The following is a 15,028-nucleotide window of genomic DNA, read 5'->3' as shown; positions in this document are numbered from 1 at the left end:
TATTAAATACAATATAAAATTATGGGCCAAATTGCTCCAAGAGTTCAAGACAAAAGGGTGACTGATGACCGTTGAAATAGATGGAAAATCCTTTATAAATCATCATATCAACAACCTTGATCAATCACATCCTCCCCACTAAAACTTCCTTGATATGGTAATTTCCCAGTCATCCTAAAATTCTGACTCCTCCTTTCCTCTTCTCTTCAATTCAACTTTTTCTCCCATTCTTTAAACATAAGTCATGTTCAAAAATAACCCTTTTCTTTAACTATCAATACTTTATAACCACCACACATCTGTTAGTTTGTCACACTATGGTGGCCTGTGTCTTGCTATGATGCTGAAAGCTATGCCACCGGTATTTCAAATACGAACAGGGTTGTCCATGGTGGAAAGGTTTCAGTGGAGCTTCCAGACTAAGACAGACTAGGAAGAAAAGCCTAGTGATTTATTTCCAAAAATTAACCAGTGAAAACCCTGTGGATCACAACAGAATATTGTCGGATATAGTGCTAGAAGATGAGCCCCCTAGGTTGGAAGGCATTCAAAATACACAACCGTGGACTTGAGCATATCAATGATTGTACCAAGGATCATGAAGATGGCGCAGGACTAGGCAACATTTTGTTCTGTTGTATGAGGTCGCCATGAATCGGAACCGACTCAAAGACAACTAACAACAAACTTCATAAAGCATTTTCACATACATGGTTAACATTTATTGAGAGCTTACTCTATGTCAGGCACTATTCTAGGCATTTTATATGTTATATGATGATCCTCACAATAACCTTTTAAAGTTCATATATTATTATCCTCACTTTGCAGCGAGAAAACTGTGGCAGAGAGAATAGAACTAGAATAGAAACCCAGGGGTCTGGCTCTATGCACTATTTTGATTCTCACTTAATTTAACGAGGAATGTAAGACTGAGACAGGGATACTGTCTTAACAAAAACACCCATAAGTGAAAGATCCATGATTTGGCTCCATATACCAACTTGTATTTACTATACCAACCCCTTTACCCTCTCCCTCTTGGCAATCTCATCAAAGCTTGGCTTTGGCTATCTCCTCTAGACTGCCCAAACTCTAACTCCATCTTGATCTCTGTTCTGAGCTCCAGATTATAATTCCAATGTTTTCTCAGCCAGCTCTACCCAGGAATCCTAGAGGCACTTCAAATTCAACTGGATTCAACATGTTACCTTAACTCTCTCAGGCTCCTTTGTTACTAGTTCTACTAATGATTCCAACATCCACCTGTGTCATCTTTAACCCTGCTATTTCATGCCTTCCTATTTCAATCCATTGCCAGTCCCTTCATTATACTTCTATAATCTTGATTGCATAGGACCCCTGGTGGTGCAGTGGTTAAGAGCTTGGCTGCTAACCATAAGATCGGCAGTTCAAATCCACCAGCTACTCCTTGGAAACCCGATGGGGCAGTTCTACTCCGTCTTATAGGGTTGCTATAAGTCCAGAATCGACTGGACTGCAATGGGTAATCTTAATTGCACCCACTCCTTATTTCTCCTTTTCCCATGTTTCCTATTTTAACCACCATCCACCTAGTTGCTCAAGACAGGAACCTGAGTATCACTCTTGATTCCTCCCTCTCCTCATTCGCTACATTCAACTTTTCTTGAAATTATCTCCAATGTTTCTCTCAAACACGTTCACTTCTGTCCCCAAGCCACCACATTTCTGGCTTAGATTGTGGCAATGATATCCTAACTGGTATCCCAGGCTCAATCTTAACCATTTTGTAACTATTGTTAATCCTATAGCCAGAGTAATCTTTATAAAATATTTCTAAAAACCCTTTGGAAGACTTCATTTTGCCACAAGATCAAGTTCAAACTCTTTGGCCTGGCTTAGAAAATCAGAATAATCTGGTCCCTGCTTGCCTTTTTTAGTATCTCCTTAAATATTTTATGCTCGAGCACAGGGAACACCAAATTCAAAGCACTTATAAAGTCCAGGCACTTTAACTAACCTTAACCTGGTGCTTAAAACAAACAAACAAAAGAAACTGGGGAGCAGAGAACAGCCTTTACACAGCTCTAGCTGATTACCGCCATGAGGGACTTTGGGCGCAATGTTGCTAGATTCTTTTTAACTTTACAAGAGCTAGAAATGCATTTTTTGGGTCAAATCTCATTACTTTTTCAGAGGTTGGCCACTAACATTAAGTTCTTAAAAATATTTTGTGAGTGATGGAAAAATATGGAAATGGATAAAGGTGATGGTTGAACAACATGATGAAGGTAAGTTGTCACTGAACTGTACATGTGAAGAATGTTGAAATGCAAATGTTTTGTTACATAGATTTACCACAATTAAAAAAACAAACAAACAAAAAAAAAACATGGCTTAAACAAAACACCTTCGAGGGCCTGAATTTGGCTCAGTCACACTGTTTTACTTGCAATTCTCCAAGAGAACTTTCTCACCTTTAGGCCTCTGCACATGCTATGGCCTAGAGCTGCTAACCAAGAGGCTGGCAGTTTGAATTCACCAGGCGCTCCTTGGAAACTCTGTGAGGCAGTTCTACTCTGTCCTATAGGTCACTATGAGTTCGAATTGACTCAGCGGCAGTGGGTTTGGTTTGGCTTTTGGTTTATGGCCTCTAACACTGTTCGCTTCACATCCTTTCTTTCACTTGGCTAATTTCTACCCTGTTAGGTTGCAACTGGAAAGTCAATTCCCCCAGAAAGCTGTTCTTGACCCCAGAGTCTCAGTTCAGCACTTCAGTCTCTGAAGTGCTCCCCTGAGAACTCCGTCCTTCCCCTATCGTCACATACACGGAACCGCACAGAAACTGCCTGTTGGTTTGGTCTACTCTGGGAGGCCAGCAGCAGGTCTGTCTTATTCAAAGCAACTAGTATGGTGTCTGGCATTTAGCTGGTGCCTTAATAAATTATTGGGTTATTTTTGGTCTCCTAATTGGTCCTATTTACACCTAGCCTTAAGGAGCCATGGTGGCACAGTAATTAAGAACTACAGCTGCTAACCAAAAGGTCGGGAGTTCAAGTCCACCAGCTGCTCCCCTGAAACTTTATGGGGTAGTTCTATTCTGCCCCATACGCAGCTTCAACCTCTTCTAGGAGCCCTGGTGGCACAGTGGTTAAAGCACTCAGCTGCTAACCAAAGGTCAGCAGTTCAAGCCCAACAGCTGCTCCACAGGAGAAAGATGTGGCAGTCTGCTTTTGAAAAGAGTACAGCCTTGGAAACCCTATGGGGCTGTTCTACTCTATCCTATAAGGTCGCTATGAGTCAGAATCAACTCAGTAGCAACGGGTTTGGTAATGGGTTTGGTTTATCCTCTTCTCATCCTCTTCCATACTGGTGTCACAAATATTTTTAAAAGGCAATACCCTGCTCTAAAACATTCGATGGCTCCCATTTACAAAAGAAAATATTCTAAACTCCTTGACACGACAACCAAGGAACTTTACTAAGTCCTTTTCCAATCTAATTCCCCGTGCTTTCTTCCACAAATATTATACTCCAAACAAACTGAACTCTTCCTCAGCAAGACCTGTAGAACTTCCCACCACATCTGCTCATGCTCTTTCTACTAATTGGAATTAGTCCCTTATCCCAAATCTCTGAAGGACATGGACCAGCCCAAAGCCACATCTTTACAAAGTAAAACCAAATCTGGCTGTAAGAACCCACCTTCATCTCAGGCCTCAAAGTTCCAAGAAATATGATCTCACAGACAAAAATCACAAACCACACAAGGAAACAAGGCATAAGGAGTAAGAGCCCACAGAAACAACAAAAAGCAGAATAAGATCTACAGAGACTTTAGATATGTTTAAATAAAAGAGAATTGCATTGCATTTCTCTATACCAGTAAACAACTGAAAAATACAATTTTAAAAAGATACAATTTACAATAGCATAAAAAATAAAGTACTTGGAAAAATACCTAATAAAAGACATGTATGATCTTTATGCAGAAAATTATAAAATCTTAAATACCCATCAATAGTAGAATGAGTAAATTGTGGCATATTCTATAATAAACCACTACACAGCAATTAATATGAACAAGCTACAGCTACACACAAAATAATGCATACCACTATATAAATTCATTTATATCAGGTTCAATGAAATTAAGTTATATTGTTTAGGGATGCTTCATAGATGGCACATTCTCTCTCTGACTCTACAAACCACCTGGAGCTAGGGCAGATCTCACAGTTTAAAAGGACACCATACTTTAGACTGCTAGCTGCAAGCTTGAGAGTCCACCCAACACTCTCATTTTCACCTTCTGGCTCCCCCTTGCCCTTTGGGCTCAATAATTTGCTGAAACAACTCACAGAACTCACGAACAGTATTATACTTACATTTATAGATTTATTATAGCAAAAGAATACAACTCCCAGGATCATCATAAGGAAGAGACACACGGGCAAAGTTTGGGAGGGTTCCCAATGCAGAGCTTCCATGTACCAAAGGATGAGCAATGCTCTCAGATGCATGGATGTCTTTCACCAACCAGGAAGCTCTCTGAGCCTTCATGTTCCGAGTTTTTACTGGCCTGGCCTGCATGCGACGCTAAATCATGCCACCTGAGGATAGTTGATGTCAGCCTCCCAGGTGAGTCTTTTCTGTTCTGGCTAGTCCCCACTCACCAGCACAAATCCCCAGGTGTGGCCTGGAAGTCCCAGACCAAAGCATCCCAATTACTCAAAGTGCTATTTCTCAGAAACCAAGGACAAAGACCACTTCATTTTGGGTAAAACTAAATTCTTTACCCCACAGATGTATATTTAGATAGTTAAATTATGATGAAGAACAAGGAAGGAATTACCAGAAAAGTCAGATTCTGGTCATCTCTGGGGAGAGGAAGGAAGTTGTGATCAGGAAGGGGCCTATGGAGGTTTATGAACTACCAGCAATGTTCTATTTCTTTAAATAGTTGCTGTTTACATAGATGTTTCCTTTACATAAATTTGTTAAATGGTACATTTGTTTTATGCACTTTTTTACATGTGTCTTATATTTCACAACAAAGAAGCTAAAGAAAACATTTTGTGAGATGTTAAAAAAGACCTAAATATGGGACAACTAGATTTCCAAATACAAAAGAATGAAGCTGGACTCATACCTTATGTCATATATAAAAATTAACTCAAAATGGATCAAGGACCTAAATATAACAACTAAAACCATAAAACTCTTAGAAGAAGAAAACATATGGGTAATGCTTCAGGATCTAGTTTTTGACAATGGGTTCTTAGATATGACACCAAAAGCAAAAGGGCCAAAAGATGAAATAGATAAACTGAATTCCATAAGAATTAAAAACTTTTGTACATCAAAGGACTTTATCAACAAAGCAAAGAGACAACCTACAGACTGGAGAAAATTTTTGGAAACCATATTTTGGATAAGGGTTTAATATCCACAACATATAAACACTCCTAAAATTTAGCAACTAAAAGACAAACAATCCAATAAAAAGTGGGCAAAGGACTTGAATAGACATTTCTCCAAAGAAGATACGCAAATGGCCAACAAGCACATGAAAAGATGCTCAACATCATTAGCTATTAACCAGTTGCTGGTTGAGTTGATTCCAACTCATGGCAATCCCATATGTTGCAGAGTAGAACTGTGTTCCACAGGCTTTTCAAAGCTGTGACCTTTTGGAAGCAGATCACCAGGTCTTTCTTCTGAGGTACCTTTGGCTGGGTTCAAACGGCAAACTTTTTGGTTAGAAGTTAATGCAAATCACTTATGCCACCCAGAAACTCCTCATTAGTCATTAGGAAGATGCAAATCAAAACCACAATGAGATACTGTTACACCCACACTAGGATGGCTATGATCAAAAAAAATGGAAAACAAGTATTGGCAAGGATGAAGAAATGAGAACCCTCATCTATTGCTGGTAGAACTGTAAAATGGTTCTGCTGCTATGGAAAATAATTTGGCAGCTCCTCAAAAAAAATAAACATAGAATTACCATATGACCCAGCAATTCCACTTCTAGGTGGATAGCTAAAGAACTGAAAGCAGGAACACAAATATATACTTGTACACCAATGTTCACTGCAGCACTATTCACAAGGGCCAAATGATAGAAACAACCCAAGTGTCCATCAACAGATGAATGGATGCCAAAAACTACGAAGTTCATAGAAGAAAAAATAGGATCAACACTAGAGGCCTTAAAACACAGCATTAACAGGATACAAACCACAATCAACAACACACAAACTCCAGAAGATAAGCTAGATAACTGGGATCTTCTAAAAATGAAATACTTAAGCTCATCAAAAAACTTCACCAAGAGAGTAAAAAGAGAACGTGCTGACCAGGAAAAAAATTTTGCCTATTACAAATCAGACAAAGGTCTAATCTCTAAAACCTACAAGAAAATCCGACACCTCTACAACAAAAAAGACAAATAATCCAATTAAAAAGGGGGCATAGGAAATGAACAGACACTTCATCAAAGAAGACATTCAAGCAGCCAACAGACACATGAGGAAATGCTCTTGATCACCAGCCATTAGAAAAATGCAAATCAAAACCACAATGAGATACCATCTCACCCCAGCATTATTGGCACGAATCAAAAAAAGAGGAAATAACAAATGCTGGAGAGGCTATGGGGAAATCGGAACTCTTATGCACTGCTGGTGGGAATGCAAGATGATACAACCATTTTGGAAAACAATATGGTGCTTCCTTAGAAAGCTAGAAATAGAAATACCATACGATCCAGCAATCCCACTCCTAGTAACATATCCTAGAGAAATAAGAGTCATCACACGAATAGATATGTGCACACCCATGTTCACTGCAGCACTGTTCACAATAGCAAAAAGATGGAAACAACCTAGATGCCCATCAACAGATGAATGGATAGACAAACTGTGATACATATAAAAAATGGAGTATTATGCAATGATGAAGAAAAACGATGAATCTGTGAAGCATCTCATAACATGGATGAATCTGAAGGGCGTTATGCTGAGTGAATTATGTCAATCACAAAAGGACAAATATTGTACAAGACCACTACTGTAAAAACTCATGAAAAAGTTTACACACAAAAAGAAACAATCTTTGATAGTTACAAGAGAGGGGAGGGGTAGGGATGGAAAAACACTAAATAGACAATAGATAAGTGGTAACTTTGGTGAAGGGTAAAACAGTACACAATACTGGGGAAGCCAGCACAACTTGTACAAGGCAAGGTCATGGAAGCTCTATAGACACATCCAAACTCCCTGAGGGGCCAAACTGCTGGGCTGAGGGCTGCGGGGATCATGGTCTCGGGGAACATATAGCTCAACCAGCATAATGTAGTTTACAAAGAAAACGTTGTACACTCTACTTTGGTGAGTAGCTTTTGAGGTCTTAAAAGCCTGTGAGCAGCCATCTAGGATACTCCACTGGTCTCACCCCTTTGGGAGCAAGGAAGAACGAAGAAAACTAAAGATACAAGAGAAAGATCAGTCCAAAGGACTAATGGACCACATCTACCATGGTCTCCACCAGACTGAACCCAGCACAACTAGATGGTGCCTGGCTACCACCACTGACTGCTCTGACAAGGATCAAATAGAGGGTCCCAGACAGAGCTGGGAAAAATGTAGAACAAAATTCTAACTCAAAAAGAAAGAACAGGCTTGTTAGCCTGAAAAGGCTGGAGAAACCCTGAGAGTATGGCTACCGGACACCCTTTCAGCTCAGTAATGACGTCACTCCTGAGGTTCACCCTTCAGCCAAAGACTGGACAGGCCCATAAAACAAAATGAGACTAAAGGGGCATATCAGCCCTGGGGCAAGGCTAGAAGGCAGGAGGGGTCAGGAAAGCTGGTAATAGGGAAATCAAGGTTGAGAAGGGAGAGTGTTGACATGTCACTGGATTTTTAACCAGTCATAAAACAATATGCGTACTGTTTAATGAGAAACTAGTTTGTTCTGTAAACCTTCATCTAAAGTACAATTAAAAAATGAATTTACAAAAAAAAAAAAAAAAGATGAATGGATAAACAAAATGTGGTATATACATACAATGGAATATTAGTCATAAAGAGAACTAAGTCCTGATACATGCTTCAACATGGATAAAGCTTGAAAACATCATGCTAAGTGAAATAAGTCAGACGCAAAAGAACACGTATTACACGATCTCAATCATATGAAATATCTAGAACTGACAAATGCTTAGAGACCAAAGTTTATTAGCGGTTACGAGGCACAAAACGGAGGAGGGAAAAGGGAAGTCACTGCTTACAGGGCATTGAGTTTCTGTTAAGGGTGATGGAAAAATTTGGAAATCGATAGTGATAATGGTTGTACAGCATGATGAACATAATATTGAATTGTACTGTAAAAAATGTTGAAATGGCAAATGTTTTGTTATAGGTATTTGTACACCAATAAAAAAGACCTAAATAAATGGAGATATACCATGTTCATGGATTTGAAGACTTAATATTCTCAAGATGCCAATTCTCCCCAAGATGATGTATGACATACAATGGGAAAAGAGCCAAGTCACTGTCTTAGAAGAACAAAGTGGGAGGATTTGTGTGACCAGCTATCAAGACATACTATAAAACTACTATAACTAAGCCACTGTGGTATTGGCATATGCATCAACAAACAAAGAAAGTGAACAGGACAGAGAGCCCAGAAACAAACCCACACATACTGCCTGGTACAAAGTAGGTGTTCATTAAGTATTTCTGGAATGAATGAATAAATAAACACTTACATTTGATATATAACAGAGTTGACACTTAGATGGGTGGGAAAAGAATGTAGTTTTCCATTAAAAAAGCCAAACCCATTGCCCTCAAGTCGATTCCAACTCATAGCAACCATATAGGACAGAGCAGAACTGCCCCACGGGGTTTCCTAGGAGTGGCTGGTGGATTCAAACTGCAGACCTTCTGGTCAGCAGCCAAGCTTTTAACCCCTGTGCCACCAGGGCTCCTTTCAATAAATAGGCTGGGATAATACTGTATCTGTATGGAAAAAAAATCACAGTAGATTCCTACTTCACACCATTACTTAAAAAAAAAAAATCAATTTCAGATACAGTAAAGACCTATACGTGAAAGGCAAACTAATAAAACTTATAAAAGAAGCAATATAACTGACATTGAATATATATAACAGAATACATAAAGAACTCATACAGATTAATAATAATAATAATAAAAAAGCCAAATAACCCAAGAGAAAAATAAGAAATAAAATGAGAAGACATTTAACAGTACAAGAAATACAAATGGCTAATAAGCTTATAGGAGAGAGGGAGAGATGGCCAATTTTGTTGGTCATTAGCAAAATGGAAATCAAAAACATAATTATATACCATTTTACACCCATTTGATTGGCAAAATTTAAAGTCTAATACCAAGTGTAGAAAGAGATGTGAATCAAGGTATCTGGAATACATTGCTAGTGGGAGTATAAATTTACTCAAACACATCGAAAAACAATTTGGCATTCTCTTGTAAAGCTCAGTATTCATACATCCTACAATCTAGCACATCCACTTTTAGAGATACAGCCAAAAAAAACTGTTATACATATATAATAAGAGACATGTCAAAGAGAGTTCATTGGAGTACTGCTCATAATATTAAAAAACTAAATACAAATTAAATGTTCAACATAGGAGAATGGATAAATTGCAGTATACTCACATGAGAGAATATTATACAACAGAGAAAAATGAGAACTACAGTCATATGCAAAAAGGTGGACGGATCATACTAACCTTAATAATGTAATGTGCAATAAAAGCAAGTACCAGAAGATTAACCTTAATAATGTAATGTGCAATAAAAGCAAGTACCAGAAGATTACACATAGTATATCCTTTTTATAAAGCTCAAAAACAAGTACATGAATACTATATGTAGTTTAGGAAAACAAACACACACGATAAACTTTTTTACATATGTATAATTTTATTTATTTTGTTGTTGAGAACATACACAACACAACACACACCAATTCAAAGGTTCCTACATGTACCATTTAGTGACATTTGACTATGTTCTTTGAGTTGTGTAACAATTCTCATCATCCTTTTCTAAGTTGTTCCTCCCCCATCAACAAAAATTCACTGCCCCCTAAGGTTCCTAGCTAATCTTTCTAGTTGCTGTTGTTAATTTGATCCCATATAGATAGTTCTTAACAGAGCACAATGCTCAAGGAGGAGAGTTAAGCTAAACTATTTTTAGTTTTAAGAAGGCTTCAGGGGATATTTTTGGTTTAAGGTTTAAAGATTATCTCAGAACAATAGTTTCAAGGGTTCATCCAAACTTCACGGCTCCAGGAAGTCTAGAGTCCATAAGAATTTGAAATTCTGTTCTGTATTTTCCTCCCTTTGATCAGGATTCTTCCATGGAATCTGATCAAGATGTTCAGTAATGGTAGCCAGGTACCATCCAGTTCTTCTGGTCTCTTGGCAAAGGAGGCAGTTGTTCATGGAGGCAATTAGCCACACATCCCATATCCTCCTCCTATTCCTGACTCTCCTCCTTCTGTTGTCCCAGGTGAACAGAGATCAATGGTTGTGCACTGGGTGGCCGCTTGAAAGCTTTTAAGACCCAGGCACTATACATCAAACTAGGGAGTAGAACAGAGGCACTAAATATGTTATTAGGCCAATTAACTGTGATGTTCCGTGAAACCATGACCTTAAGCTTCGAAACAAACCATGAGGTTTTTGGTTGTACATAATCAGCCTCAGCAGCTACTTTTTTTTTTTTTTTTGTCATTGTTGTAAATACACCTACTCCTCACTTATCAACCACCTCGTTATCAGACATTTTGCATTTACAACAATAGTAAAAAAATCTACTATTGATTTTGTCCATTAAAGACATACATATCCAGCAGTAATGAATGCCGAGGTGCGAACCAAGAGTAACACTGGCTGTGATGGTTAAGGTTATGTGTCAACTTGGCTGGGCCATGCTTCTTGGTGGTTTGGCACTTATGTAATGATGTGGTTTGGCAGTTATGTAATGATGTAATTTGGCAGTTATGTAATGATGTAGTCACCCTCCATCTTGTTATTTTCCCATAACGCAGATTTTCACTTAACAGCCTGTTCTTTGGAACTTAACCAAGTCGATAAGTGAGGAGTGGCTATATATCTATCAATTTTTGCCACTTCAACTTTTTACAGGTGAACAGCTTATTGACAGCAATTACAATAATCAGCTGTGCAACCCTACCCTTAACACAATATTTCTATTTCCATTAATCCCCGCCTTTTCCTCTCCTGCCTGCCCCCAGTAACAACTAACAAACTTTGTTCTCTATACATTTGTCTTTTCATATAAGTGAGTGTCTTAGTCATCTAGTGCTGCTATAACAGAAATACCAAAAGTGGATGGCTTTAACAAAGAGAAATTTATTCTGTCATAGTCAAGCAGGTTAGAAGTCTAAATTTAGGACGTCAGCTCTAGGCGAAGGCTTTCTCTCTCTGATGGCTCTGGAGGAAGGTCCCTGTCATCAGTCTTCCCTTGGTCTGGGAGCATTTCAGTACAGGAACCTCAGGTTCAAAGGATGCACTCTGCTCCTGGCGATGTTTTCTTGGTGGTATGAGGTTCCCAACTCTATGCTTACTTCCTTTTCCTTTTATCTCTTGAGAGATAAAAGGTGGTGCAGGCCATACCCCAGGGAAACTCCCTTTATATTGGATCAGGGATATGACCTGGTAAGGGTGTTACAATCCCTCCCTAATCCTCCTTAACATAAAATTACAATCACGAAATGGAGGGCAACCACAGAAAACTGGGAATCATGGCCTAACCGAGTTAATACACACATTTTGGGGGGGGGGGGGGCACATAATTCGATCCATGACAGTGAGGTCGTACAATATTTGTCCTTTTGTGATTGACTTATTTCACGCAGCATAATGTCTTCCAGTTCTGTCCATATTGTAGCATGTAACAAGACTTCATTTCTCCTACTCTCTGAGTGGTATTCCATTGTATGTATGTGCCACATTTTGTTTATCCATTCATCTGTTGATGAGCATTTAGGTTGTTTCCACCTTTTGGCTATTGTGAATAGTGCTGCAATGAATATTGGTGTACAAGACCCTGTTTGAGTCCCTGCTTTCAAGTCTTTTGGGTATATACCTAGGAGTGGAATTGCTGGGTCATATAGTAGGTCTATTTTTAGTTTTTTGAGGAATTGCCATACTCTTTTCCACAATGGCTGTACCATTTTTGCATTCTCACCAGCAACGCTTCCAATTTCCCCACATCCTCACCAACATTTGTTGGTTTGTTTTTTTTTTATCTTAGCCATCCTAGTGGGAGCGAAATGGAATCTCATTGTGGTTTTGATTTGCATCTCTCTGATGGCTAATGATACTGAGCATCTTTTCACGTGTTTGGTGACTATCTGAATGTCCTCTTTGGTGAAATGTCTATTCAAGTTCTTTGCCCATTTTATAATTGGGTTGTCTTTTTGTTGTTAAGTTGTTGAAGTTATATATATATTTTGGTTATTAGGTTCTTGTCAGATATATGGTTTCTGAAGATAGTCTTCCAGTTGGTAGCTTGTCTATTCACTTTTCTGGTAGTCTTTCAATGAACAAAAGTTTTTAATTTTTATGAGGTCCCATTTATTTATTCTGTCTTTTGCTGTTTCCGTTTCTGTTATAATGTTAGATAATCCATTGTTAACAGCTAGGTCTGACAGTGTCATCCCTGCTTTTTCTTCTAAGAATTTTATTAGTTTGGACATTTAGGTCTTTAATCCATTTTGAATTTGTTTTTATGTATGGTGTGAGGCATGGAGCCTGTTTCATTTTTTGCCATGTGGAAATCCAATTTTCTCAGCACCATTTATTGAAGAGACTCTTCTTTCCCCAATGAATGGACTTAGCACCCTTGTAAAAAAAATCAGTTGACCATAGATGTGTGGGTTTATTTCTGGACTCTCAATTTTATTACATCGGTCTATGTGTCTACGCAGGCTGTTCTGATTACTGGAGATGTATAGTGTATTTTCGAATCAGGAAGTGTGAGTTCTTCTACTTTGTTCTTCTCTTTCAACATTGTTTTAGCTGTTCAGGGCCTCTTGCTATTTCATATAAAGTCAAGGATTGGTTTTTCTATTTCTGTAAAGAAGACTGCTAGAATTTTGATCAGGATTGTGTTGAATCTATAGATCATTTTGGGTAACACTGACATCTTAACAATATTAAGTATTCCAATCCATGAACATGGAACATCTTTCCATTTACTTAAGTCTTCTTAAATCTCTTTCAGTAGTGTTTTACAGCTTTCATTGTTTAACTCCTTCACATTCCTGGTTAGATTTATGCCAAGTGTTTTATTCTCTTAGATGTTATACATATGACAAACTTATTTAAAAAAAAAATGATGATAAACACAAAATTTAGAAGAGTGATTAGGGTTGTGGGAATACGGTTGTTTGTTGCATTATTAAAACATTTAAATGAATAAATAAACTTTTTAAAAAGGAAGGTCAGAGAGGGACCAATGATGATTATGAACCAAGGATAATGATTAACCCAATTTTGTGTATCTGAAGTCCAATTTAAAAAAAAAAAAAATTTTTTTTAAGACAACCAAACAGAAAATGGGCATAATACTGCTTGAATAGGAACTTCAATAGGGAAACCTGAATGATCAATAAATATGCAAAAAGATACTCAACCTTACTAATAACTAGGGAAATACAAATTGAAATAGTAAGATACTATTTCATGCCTACCTAATTTGGAAGAAAAACTTATACCTGACAAAATCAAGTGTTGAGAAGTACTAAGAACAACTGCAATTCTTCTACACTGCTGGCACTTGGGAACCAATTTGGCATTATCTATTAAGGCTAAAGATGTGCATATGTCTTGACCCAGTAATCCCACTCCCAGTACATCCTCTAGCGAAACTCTTTGGCATATGTGCTCCAAGAAACATGTTCAAGGATGTTCACATCAGCAGTGTCTGTAATACAAAAACTGGAAACAAACCAAATGCCCACCAATAAAAAAACAGACAAATTATATTACATTCATTTGGCAGTATATTCACTCAACGGAATACTGTGCTACATGCGTCACATGTATGACTCTCAGGAGCATGTTAACCAAAAAAAGCAAGTCACATAATAAACACTGTATGGCTCCATTTATATGAAGTTCAAAAACATGTAAAAAATTTTAAATGTATTGTTTAATACAAACTGGTAAAATTATAAAGAAAAGCAATGAAATAATAGATACTGATTCAGGGCAGAGATTAACTCTGGGGAAGAAGAAAGAAGATGGTATCAGTGAAGGGCATATAGAAGCTTTAGCAGTAATGGGAACTTTCTTTGTCTTAACTAGGTGGTATTAATTGAATTGTGAATCTTTAAGCCTCACATATATTTTAGAAAAATTCTTTCATATCTACTCAATTTTTAATAAAAACATTTTTTTAAAACAAAAGAACAGAAGGCGATGAATAAGGACCCTAGGAATATATAAAATTAGCATCCAAGGCAATAAGAGAGCAGGATTCTTGATTATGTAAACAGAAAGATGCCTGGACGAAAGTAAGAACGTAGTTTCTGAAAGATTAATTATATGTGTTGAGACAGAATGTGAGAGAGGGACCAGAGAGGGTGGAATTGTGAAAAAGACCTCGACATGTGTCCTTCAAGTATAGAGATAGGGGTAATACAGGTCTTTAAAACTCTGTAACTTCTATGAGAAGCCTAAGGAGTTTCTTTCAGGACTGACTACCAAAAGTCATCCATTTCAGGATAGATACCAAGAGGGCTATCTGTGCTCTGGGAAAAAGATGCTAGGATCACAGCCCAGAGAAAGGAGAAGAAAAGGGATGAATGGAGAGAAACACTATTGGGGGAATAAAAAACAAAAACAAAAACAAAAAAAACCCAGATGCCATCGAATCCAATCCAACTCATGGTGACTCATGTGTTGCAGAGTGGAATTGCACTTTCATGACTGTGAAGCACTTAC

The 15,028-nt window shown here is 37.9% G+C and overlaps 1 protein-coding gene across 2 annotated transcripts in view; it reads right to left on the bottom strand.

The window, feature by feature from the left end:
- HDAC1 (histone deacetylase 1) overlaps positions 1-15,028 on the bottom strand; it is a 38,659-nt gene that overhangs the window by 11,660 nt on the left and 11,971 nt on the right. The gene's annotated exons all lie outside the window — the stretch shown is intronic.

This window comes from Loxodonta africana, chromosome 3 (assembly GCF_030014295.1).
Source record: "Loxodonta africana isolate mLoxAfr1 chromosome 3, mLoxAfr1.hap2, whole genome shotgun sequence".
NCBI lineage: Eukaryota > Metazoa > Chordata > Mammalia > Proboscidea > Elephantidae > Loxodonta > Loxodonta africana.
Note: the sequence above shows the minus strand (reverse complement) of the source record. Positions and strands in the feature narration are given on the sequence as shown.